This window comes from Syngnathus typhle, linkage group LG1, assembly GCF_033458585.1.
Source record: "Syngnathus typhle isolate RoL2023-S1 ecotype Sweden linkage group LG1, RoL_Styp_1.0, whole genome shotgun sequence".
In the NCBI taxonomy this organism is placed as follows: domain Eukaryota; kingdom Metazoa; phylum Chordata; class Actinopteri; order Syngnathiformes; family Syngnathidae; genus Syngnathus; species Syngnathus typhle.
In genome coordinates this window covers 6795163-6801804 of record NC_083738.1, presented here as the reverse complement: position 1 = coordinate 6801804, position 6642 = coordinate 6795163, and the positions used below count along the sequence as shown (strand labels likewise).

Sequence of the window (6642 nt, the reverse complement as noted above, 5' to 3'; positions counted from 1 at the left end):
TTAAAATTGGAGCTTAATATTGCTCCAAGGGGGTGTGCAAAACTGAATTTCATATTTTGCCAGTAACCTTCCTACCTTTAAGATTTAAGAGCTTTCCAGCCCTTATTGGTTAAACCCAAACACCAGGGTGAAAAGCAAGACATTTGTGTTTCTGTGTTGTGCTTCAGAAATGATAACAAGACCACAGTGACAGCCAAGAGTCAACATTTATACTGTTGAATTGTCAAGTCAAGTCAAGTCAAGTCAAGTTTATTTGTATAGCCCTAAATCACAAGCAGTCTCAAAGGGCTTCACATAGACAGAAATTGACAATTATTCTCAAAGCATCCCCTGATCTTAAGCTCCCAAAAGGGCAAGGAAAAACTTAAAAACCCCTAGCAGGGGGAAAATGAGAAACCTTGAGAAGGGACCACAGATGGAAGGATCCCCCTTTCAGGATCACCAGGTTGAAATGGATGCAGAGAGGGCACAAATGATACAACATGAAAATCAATTAAATAAAAAGTGGATGTCCATGTCACAGCAGAGGGCTGCCGAAAGGAGCCCTCAATTGTCCTGGCAGTGCTCTTCGAGGAGGTTGAGCTGCAGTTCCCCTATCCTGAATTGGCCACGAGAATCCAGATAGCCGCTGTCAGCATGGGTACCACCTAACCACCTCCCCGGCCGGGGAGGGGGGAGGGAGGGGGTGTAGAGGGAGAGAAAACAAACTCCAGCCGAATCGGCCACTACAGGTTAGTTAAAGGCCATGTCATAGAAATGTGTCTTTAAACGTGTCTTAAATGTTTCTACTGAGGTAGCAGTCCTAATATCCATTGGTAGGGCATTCCAAAGCTCTGGAGCCCGAATAGAAAATGCTCTAGAGCCTGCAGACATTTTCTTAGCCCTCGGTGTCGCTAAAAGGGTAGCGTTTTGCGAACGAAGGTTACGAGACGGAACATAAGGAACAACTAGGTCGACGAGATATGAAGGCGCTAAGCCATGCAGCGATTTATAGGTTAATAGAAGAACCTTGAAGTCACATCTTAAATGGACCGGAAGCCAATGTAAGTTGGCTAGTATTGGGGTAATGTGATCAAATTTTCTTGTCCGAGAGAGCAGCCTTGCAGCGGCATTTTGTACTAACTGTAGACTTTTGATGCGGGACTTAGGAAGACCCGAAAATAGTACATTACAGTAGTCCAGGCGCGACGTGACGAACGCATGTATAATAGTTTCCGCATCACCGGTCGAGAGGATCGGACGAATCTTTGCAATATTACGAAGGTGAAAAAACGCAATTCTGGTTATATTCTTAATGTGCTTTTGAAAGGAGAGAGTTTGGTCAAATATTACCCCGAGATTAGTTACAGTATCGCTTTGAGTGATAGTACGGTTATCTATAGTTATAGCGGTTTCCTTGAATAAGTGTTGATAACGAGCTGGACCAATTATCAACATCTCAGTTTTATCTGGGTTAAGACGAAGGAAGTTGAGAGACATCCATTGCTTGATCTCCGCAAGGCACTTCTCAAGATTACAACAATCCCGCGGATCTGTCATCGATAACGGCATATATAATTGGGTGTCATCCGCATAGCATTGAAAACTAATATTATATTTACGTATTATGTCCCCAAGCGGAATCATATAAATATTAAAAAGAATTGGTCCGAGAACCGATCCCTGTGGGACACCACATGTAACATTATAGAGCTCCGAGGACGCATTGCCATGGACCACTCGGTGCGTCCTGTTTGATAGATAGGAATGGAACCAGCCTAGTGCTGACCCTGAAATACCAACACAACTTTTAAGACGCCCTAATAAAATATCGAAGTCTACAGTGTCGAAGGCAGCACTAAGATCGAGTAGTAACAGTACAGACGAAATGTTTGAATCCATAGCTACGAGGAGATCATTAGTCACTTTCGCAAGTGCTGTCTCAGTGGAATGATTAGCTCTAAAACCAGACTGAAAAGTGTCGTATCGATTATTGGCGACCATGTAATCAATAAGCTGCTGCGCTACTACTTTTTCAAGAAGTTTTGCTATGAATGGGAGGTTTGAAACTGGCCTATAATTACTGAGACAGTCCGGGTCAAGATTTGGTCGCTTAAGTAACGGTTTAATGATAGCGGTTTTAAAGGCTGTTGGCACTATCCCAGAGGAGACAGACAGATTGATTATATTTAAGACGGACGGTCCTAAAATTTGAAATAATTCTTTAAGTAGTTTGGCTGGAAGAGGGTCGAGTAAACATGTTGTTTGTTTAGCCGCACTAACAATTTGTGTAAGCCTTTCAAGAGACACGCTTTTAAAAGTTGAGAGGGTTGTTGCATGATCATCAGCGTTGGTAAACGGCGTGCTCGACCGAGCGATTGGAATGCTATTCTTGATCTCATCCCTAATGGATTCAATCTTTTGAGCAAAAAATTTCATGAACTCGTCAGCTGAGTGGAAGGAACTATCGGAGGTCGGCTGGCGCAGAGTCAGCTTTGCCACTGTATCAAATAGGTGTTTCGGATTGTTTTTATTGAGATTAATAACTTGCGAAAAATATCGAGTTTTTGCTAAGATAAGCGCATCTTTATATTTCAGGAGGCTATCCTGCCATGCCTGATGGAAAACCTCAAGTTTGGTTAGACGCCATCTGCGCTCATGCTTTCTACATAATTGCTTAAGCGTACGCGTTTCATCTGTGAACCATGGAGTAGGCACTCTACGGCGAGTTTTCAGACGTAACGGCGCCACAGAGTCAATGGCATTTAACAATGTCGCATTGAATTCATTCGTAAGATTATCAATAGAGTCGGCGTATGTGAGAAAATTAGTGCTTGCCGGCGACAGTATTTCAGATAGCGCAGTTGCAGTCATAGAGTTGAAATGACGGCTCCTATAATGCTGATTGCTCTCTGTCTTTGACAAGGAACTATAATTTCAAACTTTATTAAGTAATGATCAGACAAAACAGTAGTGTATGGCAGTACTGCTATATTTGAGGTTGCAAGTCCTCGGGATAATACCAGATCTATGGTATTTCCATTCTTATGCGTTGCTGCCTGTACAGCTTGCGTAAAACCAAAGGTATCAGTTAAAGTCTGAAACGCCGAAGTAAGTGGCTCTGACGGTAAATTCATGTGGATGTTGAAATCGCCCATGATAATTATATTATCCGCATTGGTTACTAGATCAGCCACAAATTCTGAAAATTCATCCAGGAAGCCAGAGTAAGCCCCGGGTGGACGGTAAATAACAACAAGATAAAATGACGGTAAAGCGGTGGATCGGACAATGAGAACCTCAAATGTTTTAAATACGTTGATCGAACGAGGCCTAAAACTAAGCTCGGAATTCGAGATGAGGGCGACACCCCCACCCTTTTTTCGAGGACGCGCCACATGCGAGCTCACAAAATTTGGAGGCGAGGCCTCATTAAGCGGCATCAGTTCATTAGGTTTTAACCAGGTCTCGCAGAGACCAAAAGCGTTTAGATTATGTTCTGTGATGAGATCATTAACGAGAATGGCTTTCGTATGAAGCGATCTAATATTCATAAAACCAAGTTTAAGTGTAATTGGTCGATCCGGGTGCGTATTTATCGAAGGATATTTATACGAAATGCGAGTAAGATTGTGTTCTCTAAGCCTGACATCACCTCTCAAATGTTTGTTAGCGCGGTGGGCTGATACGACCGTGGGAATCTGATAGTAAATATTTGTTACACGTATAGAATTATCTGAAACCGGCACCGTTTCCTCAGCAAAACCGGTCGGGGTGGAGTGATTGGATTTGTCTACTACCCCAGTAGAAAGTGCGTTTATGTGTACTGTCGCACTATTCAAACTATCACGCTCTAGTCTACACAAGGAGCTATGTGCATGCTGGGAGTCTAGCCTAGCGCTAGTTAACTTTATCTTAACAGACTCCAAACCCATCCTGACAGGTGGTCTAATCACCTGTGACCCGGCCTGCTCTAAAGTGACCTGTCATGTGTGGCTCAAACAGTAATCTATATTCCTAGAAAGAGTGAAGGCGCCTTCACGGTTAGGGTGAAGGCCGTCCTTCCTCAGCAGGTCGGGGCGGCCCCAGAAGGAAGGCCAGTTATCTATGAAATACAGTCCCTGCTTCTTACAGAACCCAGCCATCCATCGATTAAGGGAGACTAATCTACTAAGCCTCTCATCAGTGCCTCTCCCAGGCAGGGGGCCAGAGACAAATACTCGATGCCGACTCATCTTTCTAGCGAGATCACAAGTCCTCGCTATGTTTCTCTTTGTGATCTCCGACTGCCTCATCCTAACATCATTGGAGCCGACGTGTATCACTATGTCCGAGTAGCTAGTGTTGATGGAACTACGCTGTTGACTAGACCTATTGCGAGTCAGCTCCCTAAGATTAGCTTCTATGTCGGGTGCTCTGCCCCCAGGAATACACATTACCGTGGCTGGATTTGTAAGCGTAATATTTCGGGTAATGGAGTCACCTATGACCAAAGTGCGAGGGCCAGTAGACCGAGATGACTTTGGACGGCTATGCGTCTTACCTGGCTCATCGCGATTAGCAAGCCGCTTGGGGCTAATGCTAACTGGGCTAGCAGGCTGACTACAGCCCGCGTCTGTATCCGCCACATCTACAGTTATCGCGCAATTCTGCTCTAACTGGCGGACACGTCCCTCTAGCAGGGACAACCTCTCTAAGAGAAGGGTGCAGTTGGTGCACGAAGCCACACAAACCTCTCGATCCGCAGCCATACTTTGTGTCCGATGATCGACGGCAGACAAACGGCCACGAAGCCTCCGCTCTCCCAGGCACTCCAACTGTGAAAAAAAAGATCGACAGTGTAATAAAAGATTCAAACTTACTTTAGAGTCAGGGAGATGAGTTCCACGCTGGAGAAAACAAAATCGTCCAAGCCTGAAAAGTATTGGGAGTCTGGCTGAGAAGGAAGAGGGCCACAATGTCTGGGAGGCTCTGGTTGTTGCTGCACAAACGTTAATCATTAACAGATTTGAAAGGTCAAACTCTAGTACATGTTCCCTTACCTTTTTCATACTTTCATGCAGAAACATAAGATGAAAGTGGGGGTAAGTCAGTCATGTGTGGCAATACTTGGAATGGGAATGCTAAAGGAGGATGTGTCTACTCTTCTTCTGTGGACAGACGGCAAAGTCAAGATCAAATCTATAAAACAAACCGTAATCCCGATTTAGTGCCAATTTCTAATGTCTATTTACATACATTTTCAAGTGACCAATTTCACTATGTTTACATAAATTTACTGAACACCTTAAACAACCAGCACACACCCACAAAAAACAGAAATCAATGCATGAATGAAGGAATAAATAGATCCTAAGATTTAAAAAAATTCAACGATGAAAAGTCAATAAACACACGGTGTCACTGTAACGCTTATTTTAACAAAGTGTCTTTTGTCAACGATTACAATGAATATCTCTTACTAGTCATTACCAATCCATAGTATTTCAAAATATGTGCATAGTTTAAAGTATTTTGTAACACTACAAACCTGATTTAACTCATTAACTCATTTTTTTGCAGTTCAGTTCAGCCATGAGCATCTCATAAATCTTTGGCCAATGACCAGAGGGCTGACATATATTGACGTATACTAAGTTCATGCCAATGAGTAGCCATGTAAAAATCCACCATGAATATCTAAACTCTGATATTTAGTTATTTATCTATGTCTACTTAGCTATTTTATTTAAATGAGAAAAATTTAACCGGCTGACATGCGTCCAAGCCAGGCTTTCACATTCTATGCGACATGCTGTGTCTGACACCGAGTTATAGCGTTTTTTTCTTTTCACATTGTTCTTTGCCCCTACTCCAATATAGTGTGAAATCATTCTTATTCACATTAAAATTATTATTTTTAATCGGTGTTGATTTCTGTATAACAAGCGAGAATATTCAAGGTACGTGACATTGGAATGCATGCTTTTTTTTCTTGTCTAAAAAGCGATGCCTGAGTCAAACTCACGGGCTGATATCCAGTCTCGGACAAATTTACTGGATTGTCTCCAAACACTCACCAAACCTTTAAATAGCTCCCACAACACAGAGAGATATTATTTTGACAGAGAGTATTTTGGAAGAGTAGCATGCTGAACCGTAGGCTATGTTGCTTTGGAGGAACAACAGATAATTTGTCCTGGCACTTGTGCTGGTATGAAACACTTGTGTTGGGATGTCAGCAGTTTTCAGAAAGAAAGAAGTTCTTGGGAAAGTAAAAAGGTCCCCTATTTCCTCCTATGTAATTACGACATTTGTAAAGCATATAGTGGCCAAATAGGTATTGAAATGTTTCTATGTGGTGATCGGGAGTCTAGATTTAGCACCCCTTTCTCAGTATGCATATTCTTACTCTCTAGTCCAGGGGTGGCCAACCAGTCAGAGACTAAGAGCCACATTTTTTTACTGTGTATCGCAAAGAGCCACATCACCCCCCCCCACCCCCCACGAAGCGAACACGCAGCGTTTGACGTCCCATCACCCCCCCTCCCCCACGAAGCGAAGCAAACACGCAGCGTTTGACGTCCCATTACCCCCCCCCCCCCCCCGGAGCAAAACGAACGTAAAGGAGCCGCATAGAATCCGGCAAAGAGACGCATTCGGCTCGCGAGCCGAACGTAAAGG

At 43.4% G+C, this 6642-nt stretch overlaps 1 long non-coding RNA gene across 2 annotated transcripts; it reads right to left on the bottom strand.

The window, feature by feature from the left end:
* Positions 1 to 233: 233 nt before the first annotated feature.
* On the bottom strand, positions 234 to 4981 carry LOC133152310 (uncharacterized). 2 transcript variants are annotated; one of them, XR_009714106.1, is made up of 2 exons: positions 4713 to 4981; positions 234 to 707 (listed from the first exon to the last, which is right to left on the bottom strand). It is a non-coding gene; the product is annotated as an uncharacterized LOC133152310 (long non-coding RNA). The 2 variants fall into 2 exon arrangements; XR_009714105.1 differs by having other exon boundaries at positions 234 to 647.
* Between the last annotated feature and the right edge of the window lie 1661 nt (positions 4982 to 6642).